Raw genomic sequence first — 15,873 nt, 5'->3', positions numbered from 1 at the left:
TTATTCCCCCTTAAGAGTAGGTGCAGGACCACATGGAGCTGAAAGATGCCCTGAGCTGCCTGAGGGATGCCAGCACTGAGAAGCCTTCTACAGTGACGCCAACAGGGGCTGTGGCTTGATGTGGGCTTTGGATCCCTCATCCATACAAGGATGTCTCTACCAGTGGTTCCCAGTCTCATAAACATACCCACATCCCCTGGTCAAGTGCATGGTCAAGTGCACACATGCATCTGCACACACACTCACACATGTACACCCATGCATTCCTAGACCCCATCCTCTGTAAGTCTGGGATTGGGGTTGGGAATCTGTATTTATAATACTGTCTCTAGGTAATTCTGTGCAGACGAGCCTCTTACCAGGGCTAACTTCTGAAGAGTTTTCAAGCTTTGAATCCTCATGAATTTTCATGAAAAAGTTATAATCACTTCTGGAATCTAACGGGAGAAGTTCTAAAACTTTTTTAAGGAAAGAGAGTACTTCAGTTCTTTAAGTTTTGATGATTATTTTGTTCTCAACCATAGTCTAATATCAGTTTCTTTCAAAGGATTCTCAAATGCATCTGCACAGTTATTTTCATAATCCTGTGGTTTTGTAATCAAAACGATTTATTCCTTGGCTCTTTCTTCCTTTAAATGTATGTTAATATATGCATTACTATACAGGGAATGTATTTAAACTTCCTTATATAGCTCCCATAGCCCTTCCTTTGTACCTCCATTCTAGCCCTCTGGGCCAAGATAGTCACAGTTGGCTTAAATTTGATGCCACCACCAGATGAGGTGTGTCACATTGAGCCGCCCCTCTTTCCACTCATTTTTCCATTAGTAATAATAACAGCAACAATAAGAACTGGACGTTGGCTCCTTGAAATCAATCAAAGATGCCTTGTATTTCATTGATGTTATTGAATTTTTTAATTCCACCATTATGAATGAACAAAGCATTATCTTCCTTTGAAAGAGAAAGAAAACATCATACACACTGTTCAGGCATAATTTTCAGACTCTAGCAAATATAAAATGCTAGCTATTACCAGTTTCAAGAGTTTGAGAATCTAGGTACATACAGGCAATTCAATCGATTTCTGGGTTAGATACAAAAGAAGTCGATGTCCAACAGGGCCATAATATTCCATCTTTCGGGCTATCTTTTCAATTGAACAGGAATTATTTACCTGTCTCCAAGACAAAATATCTGTAATTCATCCTCTGTCCCCACAGGGTTATAGAAGTGCCCAGTTCCTGCAAGCTTGTTTAGCCCTCACTGACAGAATATACAGTAAATTCATTTGCCTATTTCCAAATTTTGGGTAATTTCATGATAGCCTGAAGGGAGTAAAAAATATCACAGCTGAGGAATTAGTGCCATCAGTCACTGAATGGCAGAGAAATCTTTTCTTAGAAATATTGGGACAGCTTTTTGGGACCAACCACAGGAAAAAGAAAAAAAACAGGAAAAACAAACTAGAATAGAGAGACAAGAAAACAGGATTCAAAAATTCTATCCTTCATCTTTCATGCCTAGAATTTAGGTTCACCAAAAATATGTTATTTACTTAAAGATTTTATCCAACAGCGTTTATAGTTCTGTCAAAACACAAGCAATTGGAATTGCATACTAACAATATCTAAATAAATATAGTATTATGCTTGAAAGATTAGAGGAAAGTTAAACTTACTTAAGGCTTGCTCATCTAACAGTTTTGATGGTATATATTCTGTGGTTAAAATCAGATATGTTACATGTTCATTGTTAAGATACTTGTTTAAATTATTTTATTTTGGTTTTGATACATACATTGCTATTTGAATTTCTTTGTTCCTTTAGGAGACAGGGTATGTCAATTTTGGGGAGAAAATCTTATAGGTTTTTCACGTACAAATGTTCAGTGCTTCATGAACTGAAAAATATTCAAATAGAATATGAAAGTTTGGGAAATACTAAAAATCCTTCTGACCTGAAAGTGATACCTTTAGACTGATGCTGAGCAGAAAAATTAATAACTCGATATTTCCCCTGCTATTTGAAGCAAGAAATATTCAGACTGTTTTTAGATGTTCCTGTAACTTTAGTTATTTTTTCTTTCTTTAGCACTTTAAGATTTCAGTTAATATTAAAGGAAGAAAATACCAAAAGGAACATTTTTTAGGAATGACCAAAGCCACGATGAGTTGGAACAATTGGAAAGACCCCACCAGGCATGTGTTGAATATCCCTTACCTCAAACTCTCATGAGGAAAATTAAATCCTTGGGATACTCCCTGTGTTCTTTGGTTTGGCTGATCAGAAATACATTAGCAGTCTTTAGAGCAATATCATGACATTTCTAATTTCGGTTTTTAGTGGAAACCAAAAATCACAATACCAATAATAAATGAAAACAAAATCAAAATACAAAAAATAATTAAGTTTCCCAATGTCAGTTTGCATTTCATTTGTTCAAAAGTCAGTGTAAGGACTAATTCTTAACCAAAACATTTCAGCATCTGGAGGGACAAAACAAGGCGCCACCTCCAGATTCACATACTAGGTGTGGGAGTCTACCCAGGTAGGCTCTCCTGTCCCTTTCATGAATGGCTTCGTGTTTGATAGGAGATGTGGGGAAGAGAAAAGGGGTTGTTAAATCAGTATCTTCTACCCCATGCACTGAAGCCAGACTGAATAGGGAACTGACCAGTAATGAGTGCCATTATGACCAGGTACTTGGTTAAACCTGCCATACCCCCAGAGGTGAGTGTTAGCCACTTTCTTTTAATAAAAGGAAAAGACCAAGGCTCAGAGAATGCCAGAAACACTAGCAAGGTAAAATTCATTTCAAGTGAAAACCATTCCCTCCTGCAGGCATCCTCAGCTTATTACACCCTGAGCCAAAGGCTACCAGCCAGCAAAAGCAAAATGCCTCTTTTGTGATCAGTCTTTGAGCAAGCACACATCAGAAAAGGGGGTTTGGGCTCTGATGTTCTGACTCGAAGACGAGACTCTTGCTCCTCCTTCAGCAACCTGGAATGGATCTGAGGTATTCTAAGCACTGTAGTTGCTCTAGCACCCCTGCTCCCCAGCTCAGTCTGAGGGTCCACAGGGAAGACCTGTTTCTCTGAACAAATTCACTTTCTGGGTGTGCCCACACAGGAAACTCTCAGTTCCCGCCCTGCAATGCCCCACTTAAGTCACACATAGACCTCCAAACTTGAAACAATTGTTTCCTTGGCTTAAACACCCACACCAGTTCCGAGAGAGTCTGTGATGGGTGTCCATTTGTTTTCCAAAGAGCTGCTCCATTCTGGATATAATGCTAATGGATTGCAATGAGAAAACTCAAAAAACAATCTCTGTTCCCCTAGCTCTACAAGCTCATATTTTAAACATTTGTAATTAAGCAATGGGCAGGTATATTACAGTTGAGACCTGCCAAATTATAAACAATAACCTGTCAAAGTCCAGCACTTTGATGGAAAAGAAAAACAACAATTTATCCAGCTATCCAAAACCAACAAAAAAAGATGTAACTAAGTGTTGGAAAAACTGACAGGTTAAATTTTACTCAAATTTATTTAGACCAAATGGCCTTGAGATACTATTGCCAGGTGGAAGAAGTTTTGTATGAATTAGTCTGAAAAACAGTTATTGTATTTGGTAGGTATTTACCAGGGTTTAAATGATCAATCTTTAACACCCTGACCAATAGTTTAATGTGGCTGAACTACTCTGGAATACAATTTGCAATTTAATCAACCAGATAATGTCTCAGGATGGAGCTTCTCAAGATGAGGTGCCATACTGGAACCTAATTTTAATGAATGGGGCAGACAGCTGATCATTCTTGACCTCAGCCTTTCCCAGTCTAAACACTCAGTCATGCTCAAATCATTCTTAACCATTCAAGGAGCACCTATTTGGAGTCAGGTTCCATGAATGGCACTGAGATACAGAAATGACCAAGGCATGGTCCCTTCCTCCAAAAAGCACAAAGCCTATAAGTAGATACAGTCAAATTAACCAACAACTTCAAATTAGTCTGACGGCATAGGCCCAGAAAGCCCTGTGAACTTCTTCAAGCCAAACTCAGGGAAGGTTTCCAAGAAAATGTGAAGCTCAAGCACAGACTTAAAGAATAAGCAGAAGTTCAGCAGATGAGAAGCTAGAAGAGGACTGCAGGTGAAGGGAATGGCACGTGGAAAGGCACAGAGGTGGTGATAGCACTGTAGGAGTGTCTGGTTCTCCTTTCCTCGTGGAAGGCTAGATGGTTCCTGAGGGGCCAAGGTGCTGGAAGGAATGTCTCCGAAATCTGTGGTTTTACTGAAATCAAGGGAGCATGCAAATTCAGGTTCCACAGGGCAGACAGAGAGATCCAAACTATTCACCAAATTAAGGAAGACCTGAGAAAGTTATCAGGAAGCAAGTTAGGAAGCCATGGAATCTGAGTCAGGAGGTTGTAAATGGTAATATGTTGAGCAGGCAAAGAGGAGGTACCTGGGAGAATCTTTTACATGCTGCTGCAAAATATGAATCAGCTCTAGTTAAAATGCCAGAACCAAAGTGTTCATAGGCATGGTCATTTAATCTGTGTCTCACAGTTCATGAAAAAAACAGAAAACACTCTAGGTATTCAAAGAGAGGGCATTTAATACAGGGAATTACTTACACATATGCCTGAGAAGCCAGAAGGGAGTAGGGAGGCAATCTTGGGTTAGCAACAGCAGGAAGCTGCTATTGCTCCTACAGCTGAACTCATATTAGCAGGTGGACAAGGGAACCACAGGATCTTGGAGGGAACATAACTGCTGCTGCAGAAGCCACCCAAAGTAGAGATGAGGGAAGTAATAGGCTGGATTATTGTCCCCTCCTGACCTTCTGCTAGTCTTCTGCCCCACCCCACCCGTCCATTAACCAAACCAACCCAGAAGCCAGAGAGCAAGGGAACCTGGGAAATGTAGAAAGCAGAGCAGAAAAAGACAGGAAGAGCATCTGAGAGCAAAAAAAAACAAAGAGCCAGCAGAGTGAGCGATAAGATAGGAAACATAAGAGGGACCAGATCAAGAAACATCCTTTTTGGATTTTATTATTAGGGCAATAGAGAGTAATTTAAAGATATTGAGATACAGTCAGGTTGGTGTGTCATAAAGATTACTTTGGCTGTATGTGGATCTTGAGTTTTAGGGGAGAGGCTTTAGAAGCCAGAAATCTTTTGTGATAGGCTCAGAGAAAAAGGAAAACAGCAGCATTCATAGTTAAAGGGACAGGCAATGCCAAGGGTCAAGTTAAGTAGGTTTTGGGGCCTGGATCAAACACCATCATGAGAATAATCAAAAGCCCTCCTTGAAAGGAATCATCTGACTGTTTGAACACTGAAGCTTACTTTTAGTTGTACAAAACCACATATTGGACTTTCACATTTAAACTCACACAGTAGGATTTTACTTCCTGGCCCCCTTGTACCTAGGTAGAGTCATGTGACTAGTCCTGGCTAGGAATTATAAGCAAAAGTGACTTGCATCACTTCCATGCATGGGCATTTCATAAGCCAGCATGAGACCCTCCAGAGTTCTCACTCTCACTCTGCCAGGATGACATTTCAGATGGTGACTGCTTCATCAGCTTGGGTGCTCAAGTAAAGGGAGTAGGCAACGAATCCCCCAGGAAACACACAATGGGCAAAGAGCATGGGCAAGGCGTAAAGCTTTGTTGCTATAAGACACTGAGATTTTGGAATTCTTGTTACTGCAGGACAACCTAGCCAATCTTATCTGATATAACAGCCATATGTCTATGGGCAAACCATTCTGAGCCTCAGTTTCCTCCTCTGTAAAAATGGGAATAATGATACCCCTCACTAGATTATTATAATAAATAAATAAACCAACCTATGTGAAAGTGTTTTGTAAACTGACAACTGTTTTTCTTCATTCAGTAAACCGAAGGTATTACTGTTGCTTATTTTGAAGGGGGCAGATGGAGAGTTTTCCTCACTTAAAAGAAAACTTTATTTTCCATTTTGACTGGTCTTCTACACTAATTGCAAGGTCTTTAGGTAAAAATTTTATGCCTCAAGTGAAGATTCCAGAAAGATCCACCTTATCCCTTCTGACACAGTGTAAACAGACAACCAGTAGGCCTGGGCCCCTTCTGATGAGCCACTTGGAAATGTGTACATCTGTACTTGAGGAGACATGCCACTGTCAGCTTTGATTCTCACCAACCCCAGTAGCCCCACATACCAAACTTCAAAATTACTCATCTATTAAATCAGCAATCATAAGACGTGCTTAAGCACCTTTTCTATGCACAGAATATTGCTCTGATCAGGGTAGCTATATTTTCTGAAAGTCACGTTGGCCTGGCAACCAAAAATGTACAGACAAGGGGAGAATGTTGGAAATGGAGCCTATCATGGAATATCTGGTCTATATGATTTGTAGGGATATTCATTCATTCATTCATTCACTTTACAAACACACTAAGGCTCTACTATAAACCAGGGAGAAATAAATGTAATGGAGAATTTAAAAATAGAGAAAATTAACAGAACTAGAAGGTGGTTCTGCGAGAAGATCAACAAAATAGGTACACCCTTGGTTAAACTAATAATTTTTAAAAAAAGAGAAGACTCACACAAATAAAATCAGAAATGATAAGGGGTATATTACCACTGACCTAGCAGAAATAAAAGAGATCATAAGAGGATACTATGAACACCTGTATGCCAACAAACTAGACAACTTTGATGAAAGAGACAAATTCCTGGAAAGACACAAATAAACCACGCTGATCCTGGAAGAAATAGAATACCTCAACAAACAAATCATAAGTAAAGAACTTGAAACAGTCATCAGAAACCTCCCCAAAATGAAAAATCCAGGACCAGATGGCATCACAGGTGAATTCTACCAGCCATTTGAAGATCTCATACAAATCTTGCTTAAACTCTTCCCAAAAATTGAACAGGAAGGAACTCTACTCCTTCTTTGAAGCTAACATCACCCTAATATCGAAGCCAAAAAAACATAATATGAAAAAAGAAAATTATATATCAATTTCTCTCATGACTATAGATGCAAAAATTCTCAACAAAATACTTGCAGACCAAATTCAAAAGCACATTAAAAAAATTATACATCACAATTAGGGCTGTATACCAGGTAAGAATGAGTGGTCCAATATAAAATCAGCGTAAAATAAACTGAAGAAGAAAACTCACAGGATCATCTCAATAGATGCAGAAAAGACATTTGATAAAATACAACATCCTTTCTTGATTAAAAAAAAAAAACACTCCAAAAAGAGGAATAGAAGGAAAGTTTCTCAATGTGATAAAATTCATAAATGAAAAACACACAGCTAACACTCAATGGTGAAAGACTAAACGCTTTTCCTCTGAAATCAGGAAAAAAACAATGATGCCCACTCTCTCCACTGTTATTCCACATAATGCTAGAAGTTCTAACTTTGAGCAATTAGGCAACAAAAAGAAATAAAAGACACCCAAATAAGAAAGAAAGAAGTAAAACTGTCACTATTCACTGATGATATGATCCTATATCTACAAAATCCCAAAAAATTCATAACAAACCTACTAGAACTAATAGACAAGTTGAGCAAAGTGGTGGGATACAGGATTAATATGTAAAAATTGGTAGTGTTTCTATACACTACTGATGAGCAAACTGAGGAGAAATTCAGGGGAAAAAATCCATTTCAATTGCAACTAAAAGAATCAAATATTTAGGAATAAATTTAACCAAGGACATAAAAGACCTCTGTTCAGAAAGCTACAAAACATTGCTAAAAGCAACTATTGATTATCTAAATAAAATAGAAGGATATTCCATGTTCATGAGTTGGAAAAGTAAATATCATTAAGATGTCAATTCTACCCAAACTGATCTACAGATTTAATGCAATCCCAATAAAAATTCCAAAATCCTTCTTTACAAAATCTGAAAAGTCAATTATCAAATTTATCTGGAAGGATAGGGTCCCCAAATAGCCAAAAATATCTTGAAAAAGAAGAACAAAATTAGAGGACTCTTGCTCCCCAACTTTAAAGCATAATAGCAGTAAAACATCATGATACTGCATAAAGATAGACTGACCAATGGAATCGAATTGAGAGTTCTGAAATAGACGCTCTCATCTATGGTCAAGTGATTTTTGACAAGGCTGTCAAACCCACCCACCTGGATCAGAACAACCTATTCAACAAGTGGTGCTGGGAGAAGTATTAATAGATATTCATATCTAAAAGAAAGAAAAAGAACCCTTTTCGCACACCTTATCCAAAAATTAATTCAAAATGGATCAAGGACCTAAATATAAAACTAGAACCATAAAACTCCTGGAAGAAAATGTAGGGAAACATCCTTAAGATCTTGTGGTAGGTGGTGGTTTCTTAAATCTTACACCCAAATCACAAGCAATGACAGGAAAAAGAGAGAAATGGGACTGCCTCCAAATTTAACATCTTTGCATTTCAAATGATTTTCTTAAGAAAGTGAAAAGACCACCACCAATTCAATGGGAAAAAAAAATCTTCGGAAACTGCATATCTGACAAGGGTTTGACTTCCATTTTATATAAAGAGATCACAAAACTTAATGACAGAATAATAAGTAACTCCATAAAAAAATGGGCAAAACAATTAACAGACATTTTTCCAAAGTAGAAATAACAAGGGCCAAAAGGCACATGAAAAGATGCTCGACATCACTAGATATTAGAGAAATGCAGGTCAAAACTACAATAAAGGTAGATATTTGTACAGGGAAGGGATAAAATGGGGGCATAGGGATACATTTGGGTGGGGCTTTGTGGGCTTGAGGGGGGCTAGGTATGGGAGGGATGGCTTAGATGGCCCAAAAAATTGGGGGGAGGGTGGGGGTAACATTTGAACATAGGAGATTGTCTGGTATGTGGCTGAAATTATAATGTAGAGAAAATTCTTTAGAAAATATAATAAGGAATGTTACCCGTTTAAGATGCTTAAGGGGGGGTGGCATCTGACCCAGGGCAAGCTTCTAGGGTATGTATGAGTGCTCATTTTTTCATAGTGGGTTTTATCATTGGGTGGAGACCCATACAATAAGAGTGAAGGTATACCCACATCCTGGGGAGGACTGATGTTCTCAAACAGAGGGAATTGTATCTCTCGAGAGAAATGGTGGCTTCCAGTGGGTTAGGGCTGTCGAGCATGTCAAGCCCTTGACATTGTTGCAAGTATCTCTGAACATGGCCCTTCAAGTAATGAAGATTGATTGTCACTGTGGGCCCTGAGGGGAGGAGGAAAGAGGTATCGAATAGATGGAATCAATGTAACTGTGGAGCAATGGATGTGTTTCACAAGATTATGCATTAATGTATATAGGACATGTTAAATTACACCAAAAATGTATAGGGGCCTATAGGCTAAAATGTAAATCATAGTGTAAAACATAAGATAACTAAAAATTTAGAAAATTGTATAGTCTAAAATATAAACCACAATGTAAACCCAAGTGTTACTCTGTTTGAAAGCTATTGTCTCCAACCAATCCAATGTCCACAGAGAAAATGTGGCATTGGTGTGGGAAAAGTGGCCATGGTGGCTGCTGGGTGCGGGGAATGGGAGAAAGAGTCCTGTTTTCGGGACTTGGAGTTGTCCTGGGTGGTGCTTCACAGACAATTACGGGACATTGTAGATCCCCCCTGGGCCCACTGGATGGAAAGTGGGAGAGTATGGGCTATGATGTGGACCATTGACTATGAGGTGCAGCGATGCCCAGAGATGTACTTACCAAATGCAATGGATGTGTCATGATGATGGGAGAGAGTGTTGCTGTGGGGGGAGTGGGGGGGTGGGGGCAGTGGGGTTGAATGGGACTTCATATTTTTTGAATGTAATATTTTTTAAAAAATGAATTAAAAAAAAAGAAAGCTATTGTCTCAATATCTGTACATCAGTTTCAGTAAATATAGTATGAACATGTAAAAAGATTATTGCTGTGGAAGGGAAAAGGGTTTTATATTAGACATGTAGGAGTACCGTATATTGGATATATGAATTACTGTGATTTAAACTTTTGTGAAGACAAGCTTAATAATTAGGAAAAAAAGAAAAAGAAAAAGAAAGGATGTAGACACTGAGGAAAAGATGGAAGTTGCCTCCTTGCCAATTTGCATACAGGGTGACACATTGCAGTGATGGAAGGCAAAACATCAAAAACAAAGCTTTTGCATTTTTTAATTTTTTGATACCCCAATTTATTTTTAATTTTTCTAAATTAATATGTATTCTATATCGAACCTTTAAACCCATCCCTATATTCCATTTTACTATTAATGGAACCTGGCAATATATTGGGCTTCATTTTCGAAGAAGTTTTGGATCACAGAGAGGTTCAACAATGGCAGGGGAGGAATACTGGTGTGGGATGTTATTGACAGGGGACACATGGTTGGCCAGGAGTCCTCCAGGGCATATATACAGGGTACATAAAAATGTTTGGATATTTTCATAGTGGTTACAATTAAAAATGACAACTGAGGGAGTGCTGAGTTCCTAGCCAGGGGAGCTCTATCACATTCCCTAATGGAGTAGCAACAATCCCCAAGGGCAACAGCAAAGACCAAAAAAGAAGGATGGTCCAACAATGAGCCCTTGATACTAATGACTATGCTTGTGAGCCTGTGCACCTGAAATAAGAACTATGCCTCGAGCTGCAGGATGCCTAAGAGTTACCTCCTGAGAGCCTCATGTTGCTCAAATATGACCAGTCTCAAAGCCAAACTCAGCATGTAAATGCATTGCCTTCCCCCCAGTGTGGGACATGACTCCCGGGGATGAGCCTCCCTGGCACTGAGGGATTACTACCAAGTACCAGCTGATGATGTAACTAGAAAATGACCTTGAATAAAAGGGTCGACTCAGACCAGCAGAATATCTCAGCCTACATGTAATATCAGGAGTCAAAAATGCTTTTTGACCTGAATAAAAGGGGGAAATAGAAAGGACAAATGAGTTTATATGGTTATGAGTCTCCTAAAAAGAGCTGGGAGGTTATCCGAGGGGTCGCCCTTATACACACCTCAGCAGAGTCCCAGAGACAGATAAAGTAGATACAACCCCAGGTATTGGTTCTTCTGAGGGCTACAGAGACCCACACATTCTATGGCAGATGGAGTTCACTGCCATGGCAGTTGGCCCTACTTTGGAGTTTGTGTTTCTGTGTGATGGAGCTGGACTCTGATGTGATCTTTGTTCACAAGCCTCTCCTGTTACTTTTACTGGACCTGTGTTTGGCGCTGGGGTTTAGTGTATACCCAGGGGACTTGAATCTATGGACTGTCCATGTGATAGCCAGGCCCTGAGCCTCAACAGACTAGCAAATCCTATACTCTGGTTTATTGGACTTACCCCACTCAGGTAACATGGAGGTGAAGAAGGTCAGCCACCACACCAGGGAACCAAGAGTGCCTACAACTGAAAGCAGGAGAATTGCATCCAGCATCCATGTGGAATCTAAGGCCCCTCTTGATATAGATGTGGAGTGAACACAACCGTTTCAGGGTTCACAGGATGGAGGAATAGAGTATGGATTAGAGTGGACTTACTGATATTCTATTCATGAACTATTGTGATTAGTAATCAAAGAAAATGTGGCATTGGTGTGGAGAAAGTGGCCATGGTGGCTGCTGGGGGTAGGGAGTGGGAGGAAGAGATGTGATGTGGAGGCATTTTCGGGGGTTGGAGTTGTCCTGGGTGGTGCTGCAGGGACAGTTACCGGACATTGTATGTCCTCCCATGGCCCATTGGGTGGACTGGGGGAAAGTGTAAACTATAATGTGGACCATTGACCATGTGATGCAACAGTGCTCAGAGATGTAGTCACCAACTGCAATGAATGTCCCATGATGATGGAGGAGGTTGTTGTTATGGGAGGAGTGGGGTGAGGAGGGTGGGGGGTATATAGGGACCTCATATTTTTTTTAATATAACATTTAAAAAATTAAGACAAAAATAAATAAATGCTGTAGCTTTAAAAAAATAAAATAAAATGTAAACCATAATGTAAAATGTAAGATAACTAAAAGTTTAGAAAATTGTATAGTCTAAAATATAAACCATAATGTAAACCCAAATGGAACCATGTTTGAAAGCTATTGTTTCAATATCTATATATCAGTTGTGGCAAATAAAATATGAACCTGTAAAATGATCATTGCTTGGAAGAGACAAAGGGTTTGATGTTGGATATGTGGTGGGAGTACTATATATTGTATATGTGAATTACTGTGATCTAAAACTTATGTGAAGACAAACTTAATAATTAGAAGAAGAAAAAAAAAGAAAGAAAGGAAGTAGACACTGAGGATGAAATGGAAGAAATTGCCTTGCCACTGTACATACAGGGCAACACCTATAGCAGTGATGGAAGGCAAAACATCAAAAACAAAGCTTTTCATTTTTTCATTTTTTGATACCTCGATTTATTTTTACTTTATTTAATTTTTCTAAATTAGTATGTATTCTATATCTAACCTTTAAACCCATCACTATATTCCATTTTACTATTAATGGAACCTGGCAATATATTAGGCTTCATTTTTAAAGAAGTTTTAGACTACAGAGAGGTTCAACTATGGCAGGAGAGGAACACTGCTGTGGAGTGTTATTAATGGGGGCACATGGTTGGCAGGGAGTTCTCCAGGGCATGTATACAGGGTACATAAAAATGTTTGGATATTTTCATAGTGGTTTCAGTTAAAAACGACAACTGAGAGAGTGCTGAGTTCCTAGCCAGGGAAGCTCTGTCACATTCCCCAATGGAACAGCAACAATCCCCCAAGTGCAATGGTAAAGACCAATAAAGATGGATAGTCCAACAATGAGCCCTTGATACTGATGGCTCCGATTATGAGCCTGTGTGCCTGAAATATGACCTAGGCGTAGAGCTGCGGGGTGCCTAATAGTTACCTCCTGAGAGCCTCCACATTGTTCAAATGTGGCTACTCTTGAAGCCAAACTCAGCATGTAAATGCTTTACCTTCCCCCCAGCGTGGGACATGACTCCTGGGGATGAGCCTTGGAGCTTGGTGCCAAGGGATTACTACCAAGTACCAGCTGATGATGTAACTACAAAAAGACCTTGAATAAAAGGGTCAACTCAGACCAGCAGAATATCTCAGCCTACATGTAATATCAGGTGTTAAAATCTGCTTTTTGACTTTGGATAAAAGGGGGAAATGGAAAGGACAAATGAGTTTATATGGCTATGAGTCTCCAAAAAAGAGTCAGGAGGTCATCAGAGGGGTAATGCTTATGCACGCCTCAGCAGGGTAGCAGAGACAGCCAAAGTAGATAGAAGCCCAGGTACTGGTTCTCCTGAGGGTTACAGAGACCCACAAGTTCTATGATCATGGCAGATGACTCTGGAGTTCAGTGCCATGTCAACTGGCCCTACTTTGGAGTTTGTGTTCTTGAGTGTGATGGAGTTGGACTCAGATATGACCTTTCTACACATGCCTCTTCTGTTACTTTTACCAGACCTGTGGTTGGCATTGGGGTTGGTGTATCCTCAGGAGACCCGATTCTCTGGATGTCCATGTGACAGCCAGGTCCTGAGTCTCAGCAGACTTACAACTCCTACCCTCTGGTTTATTGGACTTACCCTGGCCAGCTAACAGGGAGGTGAAGAAGGTCAACCCCTACACCATGGCGCCAAGAGTGCCTACAACTGAAAGCAGGAAAATTGCATCCATCATCCATGTGGAATCTAAGCCCCCTCTTGATATAGAATGGAAGTGGGCATCACCACCCCAGGGTCCACAGGACGGAGGAATAGAATATGGATTAGAGTAGATTTACTGGTATTCTGCTATGGAATATTGTGTTTAGTAATGGAAGAAATTGTAGCATTGATGTGGAGAAAGTGGCCCTCGTAGCTCCTAGGGTAGGGAGAGGGAAGAAGAGATATGATGTGGGGGTGTTTTGGGGACTTGGAGTTATCTTGCGTGATGCTGCAGGGACATTGTATGTCCTACCATGGCCCCCTGGGTGGACTGGGGAGAGTGTAAACTACAATATAAACCATTACCCATGTAGGGCAACTGTGCTCCAAAATGTATTCACCAAATGAAATGAATGTGCCACGATGATGAAAGAGGTTGTTGATGTGGGAGGAGTGGGGTGAGGGGGGTGGGGGGTATATAGGGACCTCATATTTTTTTAATGTAACATTTTAAAAAAAAGAAGAAGAAAACTACAATAAGATATTATCTCACACCATACAGAATAGTCATTTAAAAAAAAAACAAAAAACAGAAAAGTATAAGTCCTGGAGAGGATGTGGAGAAATAGAAAAACTCATTTACTACTGATGGGAGTGTAAAACATGCAGTTTCTCTGAAAGACAGTTTGGCAGGTCCTCGGGAAATTATAAAACTGCTATATGATCCAGCAATCCTGCTACTAGGAATATATTCAGAAGAACTGAAAGCAAGGTCACAAACAGATATGTGCACACTGATGTTCATAGCAGCATTATTCACTATTGCTAAAAGATGGAAACAACCTAAGTGCCATCCACCAATAAACAGATAAATAAAATATGATACATACATACAACAGCTAACGATTCAGCTGTAAGAAGAAATGAATTGGGGAAGCACATGAGAACATGAAGGAATCTTGAGGACATTATGCTGAATGAAACAAACCAGACACAAAAGAATGAATATTGTATGGTCTCACTGGCATGAATTAAATATGATGAGTAGATTTAGGGAGTTGGTCTATGAAGTGGAGAATGGAGGGAGTGGGTTGAGAAGGAAGAGATGATACTGGATGCATGTAGAATGTTTAATAAGGTCAATTGTAAACATGTGGTAATGGATGGACTTGATGGTAACACATTATAATGAGTGTAACAAACACTATTTGTGGATGTGATTGTGGCTGTCACGAGTAGTCTAGGGAGGTTAATGTTAGTTGGAGGTCAGCTGGAGGATAATATAGAGAATGCAAAACATGATTTTGACAGTAGATGAGGGCTGTGGTTAATAAGAAAGATTCAGGAATGTTCTTTTACTACAAGGTGTGAAGAATGCAGTGATACATGCAAAAAATATAACTAATATAATTTATAGACTATAGTCAACAACAATACTGTAATGATTTTGTAGCAAAAGCAAAGAAGGTACTATATTAATGCCAAAGCTTAAAAAAAGAATATGGGGTTTGGTTTTGTGAGATAAAAATATGAGTAAGCATTTTTTCCTTTTTTTCCCATTAATAAGGAGAACTTACCTAGGTCATTTAATCTGTGTTCATCTATGTATCTTTCTGAGCACTGGAGGAACAGCTGAGTTTGTTTTTAGGATTAGATGAGATAAAAGTGTCTGGACAGAATTTTTAGGAGTAGTGCTTCCATAATTTGTTGAGCTGCCTTTTGTCTGCTATTTTATTTTTTACCTTTGAAATAAAGTTTGAACTTAAAAAAGAGAGGATACATAGAGGAGGCAGAAATGATATCAATCTGACCTCGAATGGCAGAATGTCTGACAGGAGGACAAAGTATGTACAGAAGTATCAGTAAATTAAGGGAGAGGCCAGATTGTAAACTCTCCAAAGTCAGGATCTTTGTTCACTGATGAACCTCAAACACCTAGAACAGCACCTAGATCATGGTGATATAAGCTATGGGTGGGGGCTGATCCTCTCTTCATAGATATCCTGAGCTGTGTGAGAGCTGCAGCCCTGCTCAGCACATGGCAAATAAAATCCTTTTCCATTCCAAAATTATTACGGAATGGAATAATTTTCCATATGCAAATCATTTAACCTCTCTCAATGTCTACAACAATGGGAAGAACTCAATAACTCTAAGTTGAATAAATACT

The 15,873-nt window shown here is 39.3% G+C and overlaps 1 long non-coding RNA gene across 1 annotated transcript in view; it reads right to left on the bottom strand.

Moving 5' to 3' along the window:
* The window catches only part of LOC131279522 (uncharacterized), a 198,058-nt gene that overhangs the window by 20,595 nt on the left and 161,590 nt on the right, over positions 1-15,873 (bottom strand). The window lies entirely within an intron of this gene.

Source organism: Dasypus novemcinctus, chromosome 8 (genome assembly GCF_030445035.2).
Source record: "Dasypus novemcinctus isolate mDasNov1 chromosome 8, mDasNov1.1.hap2, whole genome shotgun sequence".
NCBI lineage: Eukaryota > Metazoa > Chordata > Mammalia > Cingulata > Dasypodidae > Dasypus > Dasypus novemcinctus.
This window is presented reverse-complemented; position numbering and strand designations above follow the sequence as displayed.